At 45.5% G+C, this 10124-nt stretch overlaps 2 long non-coding RNA genes across 2 annotated transcripts; both read right to left on the bottom strand.

Annotated features, from left to right (window-relative positions):
* Positions 1 to 1054: 1054 nt before the first annotated feature.
* Positions 1055 to 3064, bottom strand: LOC135559883 (uncharacterized). Its single transcript, XR_010458576.1, has 2 exons — positions 1922 to 3064; positions 1055 to 1827 (listed from the first exon to the last, which is right to left on the bottom strand). It is a non-coding gene; the product is annotated as an uncharacterized LOC135559883 (long non-coding RNA).
* A 62-nt stretch (positions 3065 to 3126) lies between these two features.
* On the bottom strand, positions 3127 to 4112 carry LOC135559882 (uncharacterized). Its single transcript, XR_010458575.1, has 5 exons — positions 4024 to 4112; positions 3761 to 3936; positions 3609 to 3670; positions 3440 to 3526; positions 3127 to 3352 (listed from the first exon to the last, which is right to left on the bottom strand). It is a non-coding gene; the product is annotated as an uncharacterized LOC135559882 (long non-coding RNA).
* Between the last annotated feature and the right edge of the window lie 6012 nt (positions 4113 to 10124).

The following is a 10124-nucleotide window of genomic DNA, read 5'->3' as shown; positions in this document are numbered from 1 at the left end:
GACATTAGGGATGAGATTAAATAGATCCTGGAATTTAGCCTGGTCTGGAGCAGGCTAGCTCACAGAATAAATCTCCATGGTAATTTATACCATAACATATCCTCCTGCCCCTTATCCATCTTTAGTGCAACCGGATTACGGATCAATTGAGCCAGGATCACCAAGATATCCTGGCTTAATCTTTATCCTAGTTTTGTGCAACAGGCCCCTGGTCTTCCCTGATATAAACAATTGCTGTTTCCATTTACATCAGCCCATTGGCTATCTACCAAGCAAGATTAAGAGGATCAGTGGTGATTGGGCAGAAATACAGTCATCCAAAGAAGCACAGGGGCCTGTTGCACAAAACTAGGATAAGGGATTAAGCCAGGATATCTTGGTGATCCTGGCTCAATTGATCCGTAATCCGGTTGCACTAAAGATGGATAGGGGGCAGGAGGATATGTTATGGTATAAATTACCATGGAGATTTATTCTGTGGAGCTAGCCTGCTCCAGACCAGGCTAAATTCCAGGATCTATTTAATCTCATCCCTAATGTCAGTCAGCAGTCACCACAAATGGAAACCAATAGTTATTTCACTGCTCACTATACATTGTTATCACATATAACTAGACCCACTGTTATTATTTAAACGTTTGTGATCATTAATTTCAATGATTTTGGATAAAAAATGATTTTTAGATTATGTTGCTATCATTAGATAATTTACAGTTTCCCATAGACTATAAGGCTATATATAAAATGATAGAATATTAGGGCCACAGAGGGAAAAACACAAGTCATAATATTGTAACCAGTTGTTTTAAAGGAGGACAGTTGTTAAAATGACAGATGTGGGGCATTTCGTGAAATTGTACTTCAGTATGGTTTCATAAACAAAGACATGCTGATGTGCCAGAATATTAAGTATCACATTGTCATAAGTATCAAAACTGTAAAAACAATATGTAGCTTTTCTGCAGAAAGAACCAGCCTCATAAATTTATGACTTTATCCTTTTTCTTCAGTGTGGCCCTAGTACTCTGTCATATAAACAAATACACATTCCATATGAATATAAAAACACAATGTGTAACATTATGTTCCTTTATTGAATAAGGACAAAACAAAGCAGGTAAACCATCAGCTCCTTTCGAAACTGAAGTCACAGTGACTCTACAAGATGGAAAGCACAGAATCCAAGCATATTATACAAAATGATACATACACATTCAAAGGTCTGTATATAACACACCCTGCATGTCTGCACACTAAAATAAATGCAGGACAAATCCATACACATCAACTGAACAGACAAATGAATGGATGCAGTAGCCTCCTGCAGCCTTGTATTACACACAGTATACCGCACAAACATCATAAGAGGCCAAATTCGTCAAAAAACGAACCCAAAAAAAAACCCAAATTCCTCTGCCACCGCAGGACATATTTAACCAAAATTGAAAGCACACATACTAACTAAAATAATTCAACACATATTGGCCCCTCAGCAGCCGACCACTGTCGTCATCAGGGAAGATTGCCGGATTGTCCCAGTCCATGGCTGGTGGCACTCTGGGGCCCTCTCCTTCCTCAGGCAGGCCACATTGTGGAGGACAGCACAAGCCACAGTAATATCACATGCCCTAACAGGGCTGACCCTTAATTTGTGAAGGCAGTGAAAGCGTGCCTTCAGGAGGCCAAAGGTCATTTCAACTCTGGCCCTGGTCCTGGCATGGGCATGGTTGTAGGCCTGCTGTGCTTCCTGGGGGTCTGTGAAAGGTGTCAGGAGAAAAGGCTGGCAGCCATACCCCCTGTCTCCCAGCAACACACCAGAGAATTCACCTGTCAACACAAAATCTCATCATTACTACCTCATAAACACAGTGATATTCTTGACACAGCCATGATGGTTATAAATAGGAGTTGTGTGGCTTACCTTGTGATAGGCACTGATAGATTTCAGAGGCCCGAAAGATTCTGGAGTCATGGACTGAGCCAGGCCATTTTGCCACAACATTGCTGATCACACAGTCAGCATTGCAGACCATCTGAAATCATAAGATGAGGAATATTACACCAATCAATGCACATCACTGGCAATGCAGAGTGTTCGTCAATGGACAATATCAAAAGTTATGTTCACCTGAACATTAATGCTGTGAAAGGATTTCCTATTCACAAAATCGGCCTCATGGGCACCTGAGGGGGCTTTATCCTTATGTGTGTGCAGTCCACTGCACCAATGACATTGGGGAAACCTGTCACACAAAGTAATGAGTATCCTACTATGTGTTAACAGTTGTCCTGTAATTTGTAGATCCTCTTACCTGCAATCCTATAGAACTCCTCTTTGATGTCACAGAGTCTTCTGTGGCCAGGAAGGAGATGAAGACATCTGCTAATGCTTTGATAGCCAGACACACACTCCTTATTGTGCGGCAAATTGTGGCCTTGTTCAGCTGTTCTGCATCCCCCACTGAGTACAGGAAGGCTCCACTAGCAAAAAGCGCAAGGCCACACAAACCATTTGCTCCACACTCAGTGCATGGCTCCGTGCAGTGCGGTGCTTAATCCTGGGACCCAGTAGTCTGCATAGATACCTGATGCCATCTGCAGAAAACCTGTATCTTTCATATAGATGGTCATCAGGGAAGGCCAGTGGGTCCAACCGGTCCCTGAAGACCCTTTCTCGCCTGAAGGCTCTCCTCAGCACAAGTGCTTCTTCATCCACCACATCTCGCACGAATGGGCATGCCATTGTCAGAGCAGAAAGGAACACACAATTTTGGGCCTTCATATAGGCTAGTGGCCACACCTGGTGCTGGGGGTGGGCAAAAGAGGGCGTGCCTTATAACGATGACTTGGTTGTACTGATTGCTGGGAAAATAAAAAAACTTAGAAAGATGCCACCGTCCTGTGTGCTCACAATAAGAGCTCATATGTCATGGCTCACTTGACTTTACGAGAATATACCTAATTTTTATTTTGAGCTGTGTCATCTTCTTGAGCTGGGGGAGGAAAGAAAAATAATGATTAATACATTTGTGTTACAGTTAGCATACAGTGTACATTGAAGGCATATCTCACCTCCCTCTCAAGTTTTTTATTTCAAGGTCCAGTTTCCTAATTGTCCTCTTTTTATTTTGGACTCCAGTGCAAGATTTTCCATCTTTTTCTTCTTGTACTGAATGTCTATGTCTGCCAGTTCTATTTGGCGCCGGAGGTGGTTGCCATTCAACTTTCTGATAGCTTGTGAGCTCTGTGAACACAATACAATTAGCGCAGCTGGAATTTGGCAGGATGTGGTGTCCTTTTATTAATACGCACTGTTGCCAGGCTGGTTTTCCCACTGTATAGCATCTGGGTCCTGTAAAAGAAATTAGATTTTTTGATTTTGATGAGGACTCCTCACCATTGTAGAGTAAATAGTACTTTCACAGTCTTAACATGATACCTCATGCCTTCTGGAATCCAGAGAGATGGTCTCCTCCTCATCATCGTCTCCATCATGTGCTGTTGCTGCTGCACTGGGGCCTTCACCCTATCACATTTAATCGGATTCATATTGAAGCTAGTAGACAAGACATGCCAGGCCTACAGTATGCCTTTGATGGAGTACTCACTGGATCAGCATCGTCTGGTGCTTGTGCTGGTGGCTCTAACAGGAACACAGTGCTGCCAGGCACTGCAAGGCAATAGGTAAACCAAAGTCAGACAGTCCAAATTGATTCAATATGAATGTGGTTGTATCCCATGTAGAGATGGAAGGACATACCTTGAATGAAGCGGGTGGCATCTTGGGAGGAACCTATGCTCGTCTCTTTCCCCCAGGGATCCCCTCTAAGACGGGCCTGCCTTTATTTAGCTCCAAGGCCATGTCCTCTGCTGGGGTAAGGTCAGCCTTTGGTGACCCACCACCCGTGCCTTGTCTGTGGGTATTCTTTTTCACTGCTAAAACAGTACAAACAATGTGTGAGCAGGCACCTTCTGGGTACAATATATGCTTGTGCTTTGTTAAATATTAGTCAGGGACCATACCATTCTGCAGAATGTTCTTGTATTTGATTTTGACCTGCTGCCATGTCCGTTTTGGCCCGTTCATGTTTAATCTACACACACACACACACACACACACACACACACACACAATTTAATGGAGTCACACTGCAAAAAATTACTTGGTATTTTTGTCTTGTTTTCAGTAAAAATATAAAAAAATGTATCATAGCTTTATACAGTGTGATGGAGTTACTTTACACAATTTCACTCATATCTGCAGTGCATTTCAATTAAAAATTTAACCGTTTCATAATTACAGTACAACTGCATTTTTGGAGATGTGAATTAAATATTTGAATTGTAATTGTGATGTTTCAGCGGAGCGGTGAGTGTGTAATTGTGCACTACTTACGCATTCAGGCGGTCTGCAATACTTTGCCACGCTTTTTCTCTTTGCTTTATCACTGTGGCGGTGTTGCCTTTCTTCTTAATTATATCTTTTACCTCCTCGTATGCCTCCATGAGGATTTGTGCTTCCGACGGGGAAAAGTACGCGGCTCTAGTTGCCATGGTAAATCAGTTAATCTGTGATCTGTGGCGGGGTCTATTTGAGTGAGCCGTGAGCGCGCACCTATCCAGGATTGGTTTCACCTGGCTTAATGAATCCGTGTCTGCTCATCCTGGCTTGGTCTTTGTGCAACCAATTAAGCCTGGACGCACATGTTTTGGCTTCATTGAGCTCAGCTGAGTCATTTATCCCGGATGTCTTAATTCTACTTTTGTGCAACAGGCCCCAGGTGAGATCATTGGCGCGTAATTAGGTCATTGTTTGCTGGGTTCAAATCACCTCCTTTCGGTCAATACGCACGTAAAAAGAGCCATCAGGTGTGGTTGTGTTACTAACAAACAAAGGATTTCAATGAAACCAACCATGACTAGATAACGTCAATGCTGTGTGACTAATTGCATCGCATGTCTCGTTGAAAGTTTAAGGATACGGAATTCATGACACAAGCCTTTTACAAAATGTGTTGTTTATGCTATAAAAATGGATTTAATCGAACAAAGCAACCATTTATTGTGAAGATTGGACCTTTTGTATTGCCAAAAGAAGATCTTCAAAAGGTAATTGATTATTTTAGTGCTATTTCTGGCTTTTTGTGGCGCTAATGCTTGGATGGAAAATGCTTGTAATACTTGTGTGTGTGGCGCGCTGTCGGATTGCTTTCGCCGAAAAGCATTTTAAAAATCTGACACTGTGGTTGGATTAAGAGGAAGTTAAGCTTTTAAATGATGTTAGATACATGTTTTTACAAGAAAGTTTAATATTACGAATTGTGCATTTAGCATCTTTGCGCTATGCTATTTCACCGGATGTTAGCCTACGTGGGACGCTGACGTCCCACATAGTTTAAGCTTAAAACCTCTTTAGGCTATGACAATTACCTGGGATGAACTGGTTGAGGTGGAATGACTCCAAGGATGTGGAGCCCCGTGCTCAGTGATAAACCGGCATAATCACGCCGCCCTTGGTGATTATGCCGCTGTACACCGGGTGGGTCCTGTATACAGTGGAGGTGGTTTCCAGATTGCCTGGATGCGGATGTAGTCCAGCAACGAGATGCCCAGGGTGTCAACCCCCTTCTCGCTGTTGAAGGTCCCGATAAGGTCAATGAGAAGGATTTCGCTCGCCGCAGCCCCACACGTACGACGCCGACAGTGAAGCGCAATCTCCTTCCTACCGATCTTCCTCGAAACCTCTGCCTCGGTGAGAACGACCATCCCGTGCTTCCCCTCCAGCTCAGACCTCTTGGCCTCCAGCAGTCGGCGGACATCGCCTGCATCCCACTCAAAGATGCAGGCTGACAGCTGCCACATGAAGGGACCGTAGAGCTGGTGGCTCTCAGTGGTGACACCTGACACGAACTGCCGCATCAGGTGCTCAGATGTCCAGCCGAACCACCAGCTGGTCCCAGTCATTGTACCTGGTAGCTGTCTTTGATCCGCTGGAGCAGCATTCTCGGTCCACATACATGAGCTGGGGGGGCGCCACCCCAGCGAGCCGGTACCGCTCCATGAGACCAGCCGCCATGGGGAGCAGGCCCTCGCCCTCACCGGTAGTGAGGACACTGACGAGGACCTGCCCATGCTCGTTACCGACGTCGGTAACCCAGGCGGCCGTGTCTGCAGCGGTACCCGCAAGCTTTTTAGTCACCTGTCAGCAGCCAGACGGGTGAGGGCACTGGGGGCATCTCCGGTGGATCAGTGAACTGCCGCCCAGTGCCCAAGGCCAGAAACTGCTCGCACTCCCCGAGGTACCGTATACAACTCCACATTCCAGGACTCGCTGTGACTTTCACACAGCTTGCTGTAGGTCTGTGACGCAGTGTTCACAGGACAGCCTAGAGGAGAGAGATATAAAGCATATGAATGACATGCATTCATTTGAAATAATTACTAATAAAACCTTGAACTTACTTATGTCAATATTGCTGGAAACTGGCAGCGATGCCGAGCGTCCAGCTGACTGACGAGGTCTCGTGACCACCCCGCGACCTTCTTCTTACACCGGCCGCATTCCAGGTACTCAGTGGCCATGTGATACCAGCGGTCGATGTCCAAGACCCCCCGGATGGTCTTGTAGAGCCCAGCCTTGCAGTGTGCCTCTGCACCCAGACTGGGGATGTGCCAGCTTGTATGTCCATATGCGTACAGGCATCCAAAGGAACAGCTGACATGCGAAGAAGGGGTTGTGGGATGCAGGTGGCTGATTGTAGATCGGCCGTGGTTGGGGAGGGTTCCACCACGTGACCAGGTCAGTGGTGAGTGTCGACCTCTCAAAGCTGTTCCTGGTGAACAGCGTGCGGCCAATCCACCGCTGCTGCTCCTTGGTGAAAGATGAACACCAACTCTGTGGAAGCAGCAGCTGAGTGAGAGGAGAGAGTGATGGTAATGTTTCAGAGAAACGGAGGGCGGCCTTGGAGGCAGGAAGGACTGCCGACTCTGTCACGACTCTTGTCGTCGGTGGAAGAAGTGGACCAAAACTCAGTGTGGTAAGTGTTCATGATTTATTATCAAAACACGAACAAAACAAAGAGCCAAACGACAACGACCAGTTCTGTCAGGTGCAGAAACACAAAACAGAAAATAATCACCCACAAACACAGGTGGGAAAAGCCTGCCTAACTATGATTCTCAATCAGAGACAACGATAGACAGCTGTCCCTGATTGAGAACCATACCAAGCCAAAACATAGAAATACAAAACCTAGAAATAAAGAACATCGAATGCCCACCCAAATCACACCCTGACCAAACCAAATAGAGACATAAAAAGGCTCTAAGGTCAGGGCGTGACAGTGACATACAGGATGACAGCTACAATGGATAGGTAAGATATTTAATAGTTCATACATGCAGTGACTCTCCTCAAAACCCAGATGACTCTTATCAATACATTTCCTTGGGCTGATGACAGGGGAAAATGTAACACACTTTAATATGTCAGCAAACTTTAACTGAATACTTATCAAAACGTATCAAATTTCCTATGTCAATTAATAGTGACGTAAAAACAAACATGTTCTGTCAGCAGCTGCTTTGACCAGCCCTGTGTCTGATAGATCTGTTGGTGGCAGTGCTGGTCGAGGGAAAGACACCCCTATATCACGTGGAGAGAGAAAGGATTGTGAGCTACACAGCTTATCCGAAAAGTTAATATTATCTTACATGTGTAACTACACACTCACCTTGAACTGCAATGAGTTTCTTCATCTTCGCCTGCAGTTCACCTGGGGCGAGAGAGCGCCTTGAAAGGAACGCAGATCTCGCAGGACCAAGTGGTCTTTGAAAATTAAACATAGCGTAAACAGTGGGGAGAACAAGTATTTGATACACTGCCGATTTTGCAGGTTTTCCTACTTACAAAGCATGTAGAGGTCTGTAATTTTTATCATAGGTACACTTCAACTGTGAGAGACGGAATCCAAAACAAAAATACAGAAAATCACATTGTATGATTTTTAAGTAATTAGTTTGCATTTTATTGCATGACATAAGTATTTGACACATCAGAGAAGCCAAACTTAATATTTGGTACAGAAACTTTTGTTTTCAATTACAGAGATCATACGTTTCCTGTAGTTCTTGACCAGGTTTGCACACACTGCAGCAGGGATTTTGGCCCACTCCTCCATACAGACTTTCTCCAGATCCTTCAGGTTTCATCTCTGGGCAATACGGACTTTCAGCTCCCTCCAAAGATTTTCTTTTGGGTTCAGGTCTGGAGACTGGCTAGGCCACTCCAGGACCTTGAGATGCTTCTTACGGAGCCACTCCTTAGTTGCCCTGTCTGTGTGTTTTGGTTAGTTGTCATGCTGAAAGACCCAGCCACGACCCATCTTCAATGCTCTTACCGAGGGAAGGAGGTGGTCAAGATCTCGTGATACATGGCCCCATCCATCGTCCCCTTTGCAGAAAAGCATCCCCAAAGAATGATGTTTCCACCTCCATGCTTCACGGTTGGGATGGCGTTCTTGGGGTTGTACTCATCCTTCTTCCTCCAAACACGGCGAGTGGAGTTTAGACCAAAAAGCTCTATTTCTGTCTCATCAGACCACATGACCTTCTCCCATTCCTCTGGATCATCCAGATGGTCATTGGCAAACTTCAGATGGGCCTGGACATGCTCTGGCTTGAGCAGGGGGGCTTTGTGTGCGCTGCAGGATTTTAATCCATGACGGCGTAGTGTGTTACTAATGGTTTTCTTTGAGACTGTGGACCCAGCTCTCTTCAGGTCATTGACCAGGTCCTACCGTGTAGTTGAGGGCTAATCCCTCACCTTCCTCATGATCATTGATGCCCCATGAGGTGAGGTCTTGCATGGAGCCCCAGACCGAGGGTGATTGCGCCAACAGTCGTTGCCTTCTCACCAAGCTGCTTGCCTATTGTCCTCTAGCCCATCCCAGCCTTGTGCAGATCTACAATTGTATCCCTGATGTCCTTACACAGCTCTCTGGTCTTGGCCAATGTGGAGAGGTTGGAGTCTGTTTGATTGAGTGTGTGTGGACAGGTGTCTTTTATACAGGTTACAAGTTCAAACAGGTGCAGTTAATACAGGTAGTGAGTGGAGAACAGGAGGGCTTCTTAAAGAAAAACTAACAGGTCTGTGAGAGCTGGAATTCTTCTTTTGTGAGAGCCGGAATTCTTACTGGTTGGCAGATGTTCAAATACTTATGTCATGCAATAAAATGCAAAATAATTACTTAAAAATCATACAATGTGATTTTCTGGATTTTTGTTTTAGATTCCGTCTCTCACGGTTGAAGTGTACCCATGATAAAAAATTACAGACCTCTACATTTGTAGAGTAGTAGTAGGAAGTAGGAAAACCTGCATAATCGGCAGTGTATCAAATACTTGTTCTCCCCACTATATGTCATCATTTCCAACTGTGTAGAACAAGTAGAATTATATTTTCCTTCATGATATGTAACACTTACGTAGCCGCACTCTTGGGCCGGATGGGGTGGTGCTGGCTGGGGCAGGCCTGGCCACAGCAGCTACCCCCTCCTGGTCTCTGCGCTGAATGTAGCCAATCAAGGCGGCCATTGCACTCCCAGGATAACGGGTTGTCTGCGTCCTCATGCTCCTGACATCTGTGTGAGACACAGCAGAGGGACTGTTTCAGATGTAAAATGTTGCATAGAACACACTGAGATGAACATAGAAAACACAAAAGACCCATTACTTTATCCTGTCTGCACCCAGGTCCTGCAGTGAGTCCCACTTGTACTTCCTGATGCCAACAAGGGCCTTGTCCTCCTGGCCTGAAATCAGCACGGGAACCAATTAACTGTCAGAACAAAAGAGTTCCATCTTACATACAATGAGAAGAATCAAACAAACTCACCTGGCTGGGAGGACAGGACTTTAGCCTCCTCGTGCGCCATGTTGAACCTGACCATCTCAGCGATGGCCGCATAGGCGCACGAGTAGCGAGTTAAGGCGTGCTTGTTGGCCCATCAGGAGATGCTGGGAAACGCTGCCCTCTCGCTATCTCTTTCTTATGCACTGTTACCACGTGCAGCACCATGTAGCCCACGTCGTTCATCATCCACTTGAAGGTCTGACCCCGGTAC

This window comes from Oncorhynchus nerka, linkage group LG15 (assembly GCF_034236695.1).
Source record: "Oncorhynchus nerka isolate Pitt River linkage group LG15, Oner_Uvic_2.0, whole genome shotgun sequence".
NCBI classification, from domain to species: Eukaryota; Metazoa; Chordata; class Actinopteri; order Salmoniformes; family Salmonidae; genus Oncorhynchus; species Oncorhynchus nerka.
The sequence above is the reverse complement of the archived record's forward strand: the minus strand, read 5'-3'. Positions and strand labels throughout refer to the sequence as shown.